Here is an 11,731-nt window from a genome sequence, read left to right on the forward strand (position 1 = left end):
GGCAAGGGGGTGCGCTTCCAGCCGGGGAAAGCCCCACCAGACTGAGCCCCCTGGAGCGCTAGGGACTTGTGCTCACCCGGGGCTCCAGGCTCCGCTCCTCCTCTGACTCCTGGCTCCCGACTGCAGGTTCCTTCGGCTCTGCTCCTACCCTGGCTTCTCCAGACCCTGCAGTTCCTGCCCTTCCCGGCCGGCTTGGGCTGTGGGGCGAGCCTGTGGCACAGAGTGGTGCACACTCACGGCTGCCTTGCCGCTCTCACTACCTCGCTCACGCTCTCCGCGCATGCACACCCCGCACATCTACCCCCACACACACCCTGACGGGCTCCCCACCGAGACTGAGCGGCGGCGCCAAGGGGGGGCTCCCAGCCTAGGGGGGCGCTGGAAGGGGTTAGGAGGCGGCCCTGAAGGATCCCAGGGGCAATAAGGCTGCAGAGAGTGCCCCAGGGAACTGGATTCCGGTGGGTTGGTAGGGATGTTGTTGGCTGTTTCCAGGCACCCTCCCCCAGGCAACACGCCCTCCTCTCTCCGCCTTTCCAACTTTCACGCCCCCAGGAAGGGAGCTGCCTCCTCCCCGCTCCTTCAACTCCAGCTTGCTCAGCAGGGGAAGGGGACAAGGGGGGGCTTCCTGAGGGGATGGCTGGGCCACCTCTCCTTCTGGGGTGCCTGTCTAGTTTCGTGTGAGAAGCTGGGTGCCTGGGGCTCTGGCACAACTAGGTGGGGTGGATGAGGGGGGCAGAAAGCAGGGAACAAAGCAACACCCCTCTGCATGCAAGCTGGGGTCCTGCACCAGGTGCCCCGGGGTGGCCGCTGTGGGTGGGAGTGGGCACTGTGGCTGCCTTATCACTACCTGGATTTGGTCATCAGAAGTCACCCTGAGAGTCTGTGCTGGGTGGGGTTTGGGAGGGGTGGTCTGGAGTCACAGCCTCAGGGCCTGTCCCTGTCCCTGTGTGGCTGGCTGGCTGTACCTGCTGTACTGGGAATAGGAAACCAGTAGGCTGAGGACAGTGTGTGTGTGTCAGGGGTGGCAGTTAAGTTAAGGGTGTGAGGCCCAGGAAGCCCCCCTCAGCTCAGAGGAAAGTTTAGTCTAATAAGCTGGCTGAAGGCCAGCCTGGGTCAATATGTATTCCTGTTTTCAGCTGGCTTGGGCTTGCCTGTTCCACCAAAACCTATGTTCTCACCAGGGAGTCCTAGCACACGATATTACGTGCTAAGCATTTAGCTTTCAAAGCAAACACCAGTGTCCCTCTGCCAGAGGCCAATACAGCTGGTTCAGACCACACGTGCTCAAACTGGGCCCTGCTGCTTGACTGGGCCAGTGTTTCTGCCTCTGTGCCTCAGTTTTGTCCTGAATGGGCAGGTGCTCCTGGAGCCAGGCTGTTACTGAAGCTGGCCGTGTGGGCACACAGTAGGTGCTTGGCGAGCAGCTGTGCATCAAACGCTATTGAGCTACCCGTGTGGCACCTTCAGGGGGTTGCAGGTGAAGTGCCCTGGCCAACAGAGGTTGCTTTAAAGCCCCACCGGTTAGACCATGTTTGCTCTCTGGTAGACAAACCCACCAGTCAAGAGATCACGGGGTTGGGACCTGAGTGTCCAAGCCACAAAAGGACGTAACGATGCCATCTTGAGACCCAAGGTGCTCGTTGCATCCCTGCCATCCCAAGACTCATGGTAACATCGGGTCTTGCCAGCAACGGTGCCTTCTGCCCTCCTCTATTGGTAGCCCCTCAGGGGAAGGCACCAGCTGGTAGCCACCAGGGCCTGTCCCTTTGCTGGCCATTAGCTGTAGCTGCTCAGGACGATGCCCGGCTGCCTCATCTCACTGGTTTTCAAATCCCTGACCTTTCTGCTAAGCCGGCTTTCTTTTCAAAGGTTTCTCTTTGAGCCAGCCTAGGAGCTTAGAAAAATCACAAAGGCAATTTAGCACAAATATTATGACAAGGCATTTGTTTAATACCACCCAGGAAATGTCATTTGGGGGCCTGTTTTACTAAGTGGGTGGCAGGCCCTGGTCCGGGCTCCCTGGCAGCTGGCTGGGGACTGCCCTTCGGTGCACCGAGGAGCACGCACAGCACAGGCCAAGCCACTAGCTCTAGGTTCTTTGCCCTTGGGGAGGGCTGCCCCGGGGGTGTGTCCGTTGGTGACCGGCATACAATTGGCACTCTGAGGGCTTTAGGGGAGCGAGCTCTATGGCCAGCTAGAGAGCCTTGGGGGGCTGCTGCCCAACCTGACACTCCAAATGCTGAGTGAAGCAGGAGCTGGCCTACCTGGTGGGCAGCAAGGGCCAAGATCTGTTCACGAAGGCCTGATTCCCTGGGTGAAGCAGGGATTTCGGCTGAAGGGGATGCTGGGATGGTGCCCGCTTTCTTGGGGTCTCTAATGTGGCGTCCTGGCTGCTGAGCAGGGTATTATCTGTGCCCTGGGGGCCAAAGGGAAGATGCCTGGGTGGCCTGGCCAGGGCTGGGTCCCGTCATTTCCTACATTATACCAGCCCCTGCTGCTGCCTGCTGCACAGTTGGGTTTGTGGACTTTTGTTTGTTAACCTTCACCCCACGATATGTTTTCCATTGATTTTTAGAAAGAGTGGGAGAGAAGGAGGGAGAGAGAGAGGAACATCGATGTGAGAGAGGCACATCGATTGGCTGCCTCCTGCGTGTGTCCTGACTAGGGCGGGGGATGGAATCTGCAACCCAGGCACTGCCCCTGACCGGGAATCGAACCCGAGACCCTGTGGTGTGCTGGCTGAGCTCCAACCACTAAGCCGCACCTGCTGGGGCTCCATGGACTTTTCTGAACTAGGAGGAGAGAAGACCACGGAACCCACGGCCAGAATGTGCCATGCCCACTGTGATTCCCAGCAGGTTTCCAGATGAGAGGGAATCACCGCGAAGCGGGGGACAGAGGGCCTACCCCGCCCCCGTGTGGCCCCAGCCCCACAGCTGTGGGGGTGGCTGCAGGGCAAGGGGCAGTGGTCTGGGAGAGGTTTCCCTTCTCTGGCTACAAGAATTCACTTCTTGGAGTCACAGGGTCATGGGGCCCCTCTTTTTCCTCTGGTCCCCTCACCTCCACTGGGCAGCTCTTGCTAGCAAGAGGGCTTCTTCCTAAGTTTTAAAAATAAGTTCCCAGCCACACCTGTACCATTATCTATTTACTTATTGCTGCCTAACAAAGTGCCCCAAATCGAGCGGCTGCGGACGACAAACGTCATTATCATCATCACCATGGTGTTCATTGCCGGCTGCAGGAGGGCGGGGTGCGGGTTTCCTGAGACGCTCAGCGTGATATGCATAATTTGTAGCATTTGGCTGGAGACTCTCCCACCGGCGGCCTGGAACTTGTGCATGTTTCAGGATGTACAGAATTCCAAGGAGGATTTAAAAATAGATCAACACATGTACAAACGTAAGCAGAGTTCGAGCATCGCGGGCAGAGGGGCAGGCGGGGCCTCCCTCCCCCGGCCCTGCAGCGCTCAGGGGTATGGGGGCTGCTGGCGCCTCTGAGGCCCAGCCCAGTCCCGGGGAGCCTGGGTTATCCCGTCCTCACCCCTCATGTTCTCAGGTTGCCCCTCAGCAGTTAGCCGTCCTCCTGGAAACGTGAGCCACATTCACTGGGGGGAACCAGAGGACAGCCAAGGCGTGGCTGCCCGAGAGGGACAGGCCACCACAGGGCTCAGGGTGGGCGCTGGCTAGCCGTAGCTTGAGCCCTACATCCGCCATCCCCCGACCGTGGGCTCCGGGTAAATAAACAGGATAAGCTTCAGTTTCCTCATCTGTAAAATGCAGACGACACGGCTCTATGTTGTTAGGTTGTGCGAGCACCATGAGACAGGTGCCTGACCTCGTGCCCCACGGTCACCGCCCAATAAATGCCAGGCTTAACAGTGGGCTTGCTGTGCTATGAGCTAGAGACCCAGGCAGGGAAGAGCGGGTGGCAAGTCCCGATCCCTCCTCAGGGCCTACCGTCTGTCTGCTGTCTGTCCGTCTGTCCCACATTACCGAGTGTGGTCACCACGAGGTGTCGCTGAGACACCCTCCAGAAGCCTTCCACTGCAAGGGAGCGTTTCAGGATGGAGAGCGTGGGGTGTGAGGGGAGGAGGGCTGGGGGCCCTGCTGACCTGGGGGCATGCGGCAGTGGGTAAGGATGGACGGAGAGGCCAGAGGGCTCAGCTCCTGGGACCCCGGAGTGCAGGCAGAGGCTTTATTCTGTGTGTTGCAGGGTCCATTCGGAGGCTGGTCCCTCTGGGAACCCTGCTCTCCAAAGCACTTGGTGAGGTGGCCCGGAGGAGGGGACAGACCACGGGAGGGGGGGGCATTGCCACAGCTGTCACTTCTCCCCCAACAGAAGCAGAGCCCCTCTCCTAACCATCCAGACCACCTCACCACACTTCTCCCCACTTGCTGAGCAGAACCACTTAGGAGGTGGCAGCTGTTGGCACTTCTTGCAGAAGGGGATGGGACAAGCTGGGGGTCCTGGGGATCCAGCAAAGAGACTTGCAAGGAAAGCTGGTGTTTTGGAGGAGATAGGCGTGTTAGACAGTCATCTCTTAAGGAGGAAGAGAATCCGGTATCCAAAACAGCTTCAGGGCAGCCCCGTTTCCTAGGACTTACTCTTGGGGAGGTTGTGCTACGACACTCATTTCTGGCCGATCCACAGGAGGTGGTTGTCAGGATTTCTTTTGAAGTTGCACAGGGACTTCTCTGCACCAGGTTGGAAACTGACAAAGTAACACCCCCTCCCCAGGCCGTGGCCTCCCTCCGGGCCCCTCCCGCACCCCACCCAGGTCCTGCTGGAAGAAGGCATTTTCTTTTGCAGATTTGCTCTTGGACAACAGACAAACACACAAGCAGCACGCCCAGCACAGAAGGACACAGTTCCATCTGCTCAATTTCCTAAGAGAAGCAGTGTTTTGTCAGCGCTCACCCTGGGAAGCCCAGCCTTCATGCCTCTTATAAATGTGCTGGTTTGCGGTTAAATTTCCCAGGCATGCTAGGGAACACACTGGGCACTGGCAGCCGAAGGTCACACTCAGCGGGCATTACCCTTCCCTTACTGTCCAGAGAGGTGGGGATGGCAGGTTCTAGGATTTGATAGGATGTCCCCTCTCTACACTGGTCCAGGGTGGCGCTGTCCCATCGACCTGGAGTGAGGCTGCGAAGGCGGGGAGAGGGGGCTCGGGCTGTGGAGAGTCCCTTCCCGCCCTGGAGCCTCCTCCCATGCCCCCCAGGGCTTGCCCAGAAAGGCAGGAAGGGGCAGCTGGGTGTCAGTATCTGCTTCCTTGGCCCTTGGCCTTCTTCCCTCCCAGGGGGAGGGTGGAGTTTGCAATGACTCGTGATGGTTCAGCGCCTTCTCCAGAGACCCGGACCCTCTCCTGTCTGCAACCAGGAGCTCTCGTTGCCTAGAAATATTTAAATAGAAAAATCTCTCTCGTCTTCTAGCGACTCCATAGGAGCTTCCAAAATAAAACTTGAACAGGGGCCTCTTGTCATTCTCGACTTGGAGCTCTGTTGTTCAGGGTGACATCCACAGGAATCAAAGCCAGGTGCCAAAGGGGCCAGGGCAGGTGCCCAGGGGAGGGAGGAGGGGCTCAGATGGGCTCCTCTGGAACTGCTGACCTCGAGCAGTCCCTCGTCGTTCGGGCCCTGTGAGTGTCCAGCGGGCTGTATTCTCTTGGTGAGTGAGCGCAAGGTGGGCAAAAAGCCACCCTTCCTTGGGGGGCTTAACGCAGGGCGGAGGTGACACAGGCCACACTCGTCCCTGCTTGCGGGTGTCCCTGAGGGCCCTCGGAGGATGACTGGCCTCTCAGGACGAGTGTGGACCTTCCCTCCACCCGGACCCGGAAAGCCCTTCTGGAGGGCAGGGTAGGGGGCGCAGCCCACCTGCGGGCAGCCCGATGTCAGTGCAGCGGGGGCGGCTGGGGTTTGCCGGGGCAGCCATGCGATCTGGTTTTTAGGAATATCGCCACTGGGGGAAAGAGCGTCAGCCTAAGGAAAACGTTCCTGCGACAAGTGAGCGGGAGGAGAGTAGTGAGGTTCTGCTGCCGCAAGCAAACGGGACCGGCTGGGTCCTAGGCCGGGTCATCCTCACTGCGGGAGCGGGGGCGCTGGGTGCCGGGTGCCGCCATCGTTCTGGGCATTGTCACAGCGTGGGCTCCTTGACCCCGCCCGCCCGCCGCACGCACACAGTACGTTAAAGATGCGTCATGTGTAAGGGGTGCGGCGGCTGAGAGACACGACGCATCTGTCCTTCTGCTTCCCGGCTGGATGTCGCTGAGTGAATAACCTTGGAGCCAACATCCTTAGTGGCCTCAGGTCTCAGCCTGGCTCCTGCAATCTTTTCCAAATGCCACTTTTGTTTAACAGGCTGACAGGCTGGTCCTCTGGACGGGAAGTCTGTTGCTCCTTTGTTAGTCTTCACAACAGGCCAAACAGTGCTGCTCTGCCCAGAACAGTTGGCACCAACCCCAGGGGACATCTGTTGGTTTTGCTTCTACAGACCTGAGGCGAAGGCGTCCCCCCATCTGGCCCAAGCCTGCCCCTTCTGCTGGGTCATGAGGTCTCTGTTCCCGCGAGTCCATCCTCGTGGCCTGAGAAGGACTGGCCTCACCTCTCCCACCCCCAATAATCAGAGCCGCAGTTCCCACAGCCCAGCAATGGGTCTGGGGATGAATGTGTCACCCACGGTGGACCCTTGGTGTCCATCCCACCCTTTGGGAAGGGCTGGCCCTGTCCTGGTTACTGAGCTGGTCCCAGGCAGAGCTGGGGATGGGCAGAGGGACAGAGCCCTGACAACATCACTCTACCCCTGACTCTGCGGTCCCTGGAGCTTGCCCACCCACACTGCTCTTCCTCAAGCTGGTTTGACCGCAGTTCCCATCGGCGGCACTCACGGGCCGTGACTGTGGGCACTTCAGGCATCCTCAGTCCTTTGTGCATGAAGATAGGAACAGCAGGCGACGCGGAGAGCAAGCCTGCGGTTTGTTTTTCTGTAACCAGTTGGGAAATGATAACTGTGTCATGCACGGATAGATTCTTGTCTTCTCGGAAATTTCAAGGCTCAATGATGACATAGCTCCTGAGACGCTCCGGTCTCCCAGGAACCTTGCAGAGATAATCTGCTCCTTCCCGTGACAGCCGAGGGTGGGCTCCGCAGCAGCAAGCGTCTGTCTCAGGCTGATGTGCCTGCAAGTTGAGCTCCTCAGACGGAAAGCAATTTTCTGAGAAAACAACTCCGGGCCTCCGTGCTACTCCTGCAGAAACACCACGGAGCCTGCCCGTGGAGTGGAAGGTGTCTGCGTCCCCCCAGGCCAGTTCCTCCTGCCAGGACCTGTGGGGCGGGCTGGCCGCTCTCCTGAGCCCTGGGAAACAGCCTGCTGCCAACATTTCAGTCTGTTCTCTACTCGCCGGTGGGTCAATGAGGGGCGTTTGACCTTTTCAAATACGTGTATATATTCCTCGCCCTAGGGTGCTTTTGTTAATTGTTTTAGAGAGAGGGGAACATGGATGTGAGAGGGAAATATCAACTGATTGCCTCATGTAAGCATCCTGGACAGGGCTCAAAACCCCAGCCTAGGCAAGTGCCCTGGCTGGGAATCGAACCCACAGCGTTTTGGTGCACAGATGACTCAACCAACTGGGCCACCCGGCCAGGGCTTCACATAATAATTAAAACTCATGTTGGGGGAGGTTGAGTGGCGAGGGAGTGGGTTCAGGCCACTTGTGGCTGGGGGCTGTGGGATTGGGCGGTGGGCACACGGGCTTGGGCGCCTTCTCTCTCGGCTGGTCACCGTGACACTTTCTGCAGCAAAGTTAACAAAACCAAGTGGGGTGAAAATAAGACCGCGTTTATGGAAGTGCTTTCTCTCCTGTGAAGTTGCAAACCAGCAGGGTGTCCTCTTCACTGTTAGAAACTAAACCTTGGACAGTCATGCGGATAGCCTTCAGAGTAGGGCAACGTTCGTTCCCCAGCAGCTTCCCTCACGGCTTGGAAGTGAGCCGTGAATCCAAGATCATAACACCGGGTAACAGGAGCAGGGAGGGCCGAACAGGGCCCCTGGGTGACGGGTGGGGGGGCTGGGGTGGAGGGATTGCGGTTCACTTGCTCCCTGAGAAGCTCCCTGAGCTCTATCCCCGTGGACAATGGGGCAGGATGCTGACCTGCGCCCAGGGTCATGGTGGGAACTGATGAGACCCTGGAGTGTCCTGGGAGCTGTGCTGTTGCCATCTGTCTCCCTAATGTCCCCTGAACGACATGGGACAGGGAGCCCCATGCCAGCGTGCATGGGGAGGAGACCAGGACTCAGCAATGGGGCAGATAGGTGAGGCTGGGTGGGAGGCGGCTGATGAGACGGGCACTGGGCACAGTGCAGGTGGGTCTCTGGACATGTGGACCCCGCCTTGTTGTGTCCCATTGTGGGGACTCCTATCAGTGGTAGATGGTTCACCAGGCCCCATTCACCTTCCATACGGGTGCCCAGCAAAGGCATACGGGAGTGGGGAGACATCAGCAGAGGGCCGGAGGGGCGAGGCCTCTGTCCCACAGTGAGCATGGCTACTCCAGCAGTGCCCAGGAAATCCCACCTTCCTCACCCTGCAAGGTGTCCTCACCCAACCAGTGAGGGCCAGGTTGATGGACACAGGCCTCACTGAGTACTAATGGTCAGGAGTGCCCCTGCTTGGGACACAACCGGGTCCCTTTATTGGCCTCCAAGACTTTCCTAGGCTTGGGGATGGCCTTCTGGTGCGTCCCAGGGTCCAAGACCACCAGGAAGTCATTGGAAGGAAGCTGGCCCCATGGGAGGGGAAAGTGTGGGATGAAGACCCATCTCCAGTGACCTGGCTCTGCTGGGTCTGGGCAGGGGTTCCCTCTGCCTGTCCATGCCAGAGGCCCTGTCTGTCTGTCCCCACAGCTGAGCAGGTATCCCTGGTACCTGGGATGGTGTCTGCACTGTTCCAACTTCTCCACAAACTCTGATGCTTCACAGATGAAGGATGAAGGATGGAAAGAGAAAGGTGAGTGTGCATGTCCTGGTAGCCCAGGTGGCCGATCCAGGCCTGTCCTCGTTCCAGGAGGGGGGCCGAGGTTTGGGGAGATGGGCTTGGTGCCCTGAGGGCTGGGCTCTGTCCACTCGTGGGAAGGGGCCCCTGGCCGCCTGCTGGCTGGAAGGACGAGGTCCCAGGTATTTGTTGATGGGAAGTTAACTTTTAGTGACTTTTTAAAAAAATGTATCTTTATTGTTGAAAGTATTACAGGTGTCCCATTTCCTCCCCAATTGACCCCCTTCACTTTGCTCCCCGCCCCAGGCCTTCACCCCATTATTGTCTGTGTTCATGGGTTGTGCATATATGCATATAACTTCTTTGGTTAATCTCTTCCCACCTTCCACCCCCCTTCCTTCTTCCCTCTGAAATATGATCATTTATTGCATGCTTCAGTGTCTCTGGGTCTATTTTGTTTTTCAGATTCTTTTGTTCATTAGCTTCTTCTTAAAGAAGACCCTTCAACATTTCCTGTAGTGCTGGTCTGGTGGTGGTGAACTCCTTTAGCTTTTCCTTGTCTGAGAAGCTCTTTATCTGACCTTCAAATCTTGGTTGTAGTTCCATGTTTTTCATCACTTTGAATATTTCTTGCCACTCCCTTCTGCCCCGCAAGATTTCTGTTGAGAAATCAACTGACAGTCGTATGGGTGCTCCCTTGTAGGTAACTAACTGCTTTTCTCTTGCTGCTTTTAAGATTCTCTCTTTGTCTTTAACCTTTGGCATTTTAATTATGATGTGTCTTGCTGTGGGCCTCTTTGGGTTCCTCTTGTTTGGGACCCTCTGTGCTTCCTGGACTTGTAAGTCTATTTTCTTTTCCTAGGTAGGGGAAGTTTTCTGTCATTATTTTTTCAAATAGGTTTTCAATTTCTTGCTCTCTTTCTTCCTCTTCTGGCACCCCAATAATACGGATGTTGGGCCTCTTGAAGTTGTCCCAGAGACTCTGTATACTGTCTTCATATTTCTGGATTCTTTTTTCTTTTTGCTCTTCTGGCTGGGTGTTTTTTGTTTCCTCATGTTCCAAATTGCTGATTTGATTCTCAGTGTCCTCTACTGTTGATTCCCTGTAAATTATTCTTCATTTCAATTCGTGTAGCCTTCATTTCAAACTGGTACTTTATTATGTCATTGATTTTCTCAGTTGTTTTTGTAATAATATGCTGGAGCATCCTTATAAACAAAATTCTGAACTCTGTATCTGTTAGCTTGCTTAGTTCTATTTCATTTAGTTCCTTTTCTGGAGATTTCTTCTGTTCTTTTCTTTGTGACATGTTTCTTTGCCTCCGCATTTTGGCTGCTTCCAGGTGTTTGATTCTATGTATTAGGTGGAGCTGCTGTCTCCTGGAATTGGTAGAGTGGCTTTGTGTAGTAGGTGTCCTGTAGGACCCAGTGGCTCAGCCTCCCCAGTCACCTGAGCTGGGCCTTCTAGGTGCTCCCCTGTGTGGGCTGTGTGCACTGTCCTGTTGTAGTTGAGCCTTTGTTGCTGTTGGTGTCACTGGGAGGAATTGACCCCCAGGCCAATCAGCTGTGAGGACCAGCTGCAGCTACAGCCAAAGAGCTGCTGTGCTGCTGTGCTGGAGACACCCCTATGGATCAGGATTTACTTCAGTGGAGCTTTGGTGTTCACCAAGTATGCCCCTTGAGTGTGTCACTCGTGGATGTGGTAGAGTTGTAATCCAGAGTGGTCGAGTCTCACCACCAGGTGCACTGTCTCTGGGGCCTCCTGGGACGTGCAAAGTCAGCCTCTGCCAGAGCCTTGCCCAGGGCCACCCAGCCTGAGCTACCCAACAAACCGTAGTTGGCTGCTACTTGTGCTGGGCTTGGCGTTGTCCAGGAGAGGCCAAGCTATGAACCAGTGGAGGCCGCTACTAGGGCCAGGCCTGGGGCCACTTATCAGGCAGTATGGGCCAGGCTGCTGTTTGTTTGAGAGATTTTAGGAAAGTCCTAAGCATGAGGCTTGAGAGGCCACTTGCACAGAAAAGCCATTGGAAACGGCTTGGATGAGCCTGCAGGTGGGGAGGGGTGGGTTCTCCGGGAATCACGGGGCGGGGCCAAAGGTGTGAGTCAGAGGCTGGCGATTCAAATATGGAGCCTGCCTGCCGGCTGTGTGTGGGGAGGACTCGCCAAAGGAGCAATGGCCTCTGCCAGCCCTTCTGCCTGGGAGGAAGCTGCCCCTCCACCTCTTGTCTGGATTCCAGGCAGGTTAGTTCCTCCTGAAGTGTCCCAGGTCCTTTCAGGCTGCTGCCCGGCGCTGGGCTCAGAGGGAACGTCCGAGTGAGTCCGTGCACGGGCCCTTTCAGAGGAACTTCCTGGGGCTCCCGCAGCCTCCGAGACCCTCAGCCACAGTCCCCGCTGGTTTCACAGCCCCAAGTTGTGGGGACGTCTCTTCCCGGCCCTGGAGCCCTGGGCTGGGGGCCTGCTGTGGGGCTGGGACCTCTCCTCCTCTGGGAAACCTCCACCACCGAGATGTCCCTCTGGGTTTACCCGAGGCACTGGGTGTGGGCCTGTGGCCGCATCTCCACCCCTCCTACTGGTCTCGGTGCTTCTTCAGTTCCCTGGTTGTAGGGCTTCTGTTCAGCTGGATCTCAGGAGGTTCTGAGTGATGGTGGTTCTGTATTTTAGTTGTCATTTTGATGTGGTTGCAGGAGGTGGCGGGTGTAGCTGTTACCTACGCTGCTAGCTTGTTTCCTCTCCTAATGAGC

The sequence above is a fragment of the Miniopterus schreibersii genome (assembly GCF_964146895.1).
Source record: "Miniopterus schreibersii genome assembly, chromosome: 10".
In the NCBI taxonomy this organism is placed as follows: Eukaryota; Metazoa; Chordata; class Mammalia; order Chiroptera; family Miniopteridae; genus Miniopterus; species Miniopterus schreibersii.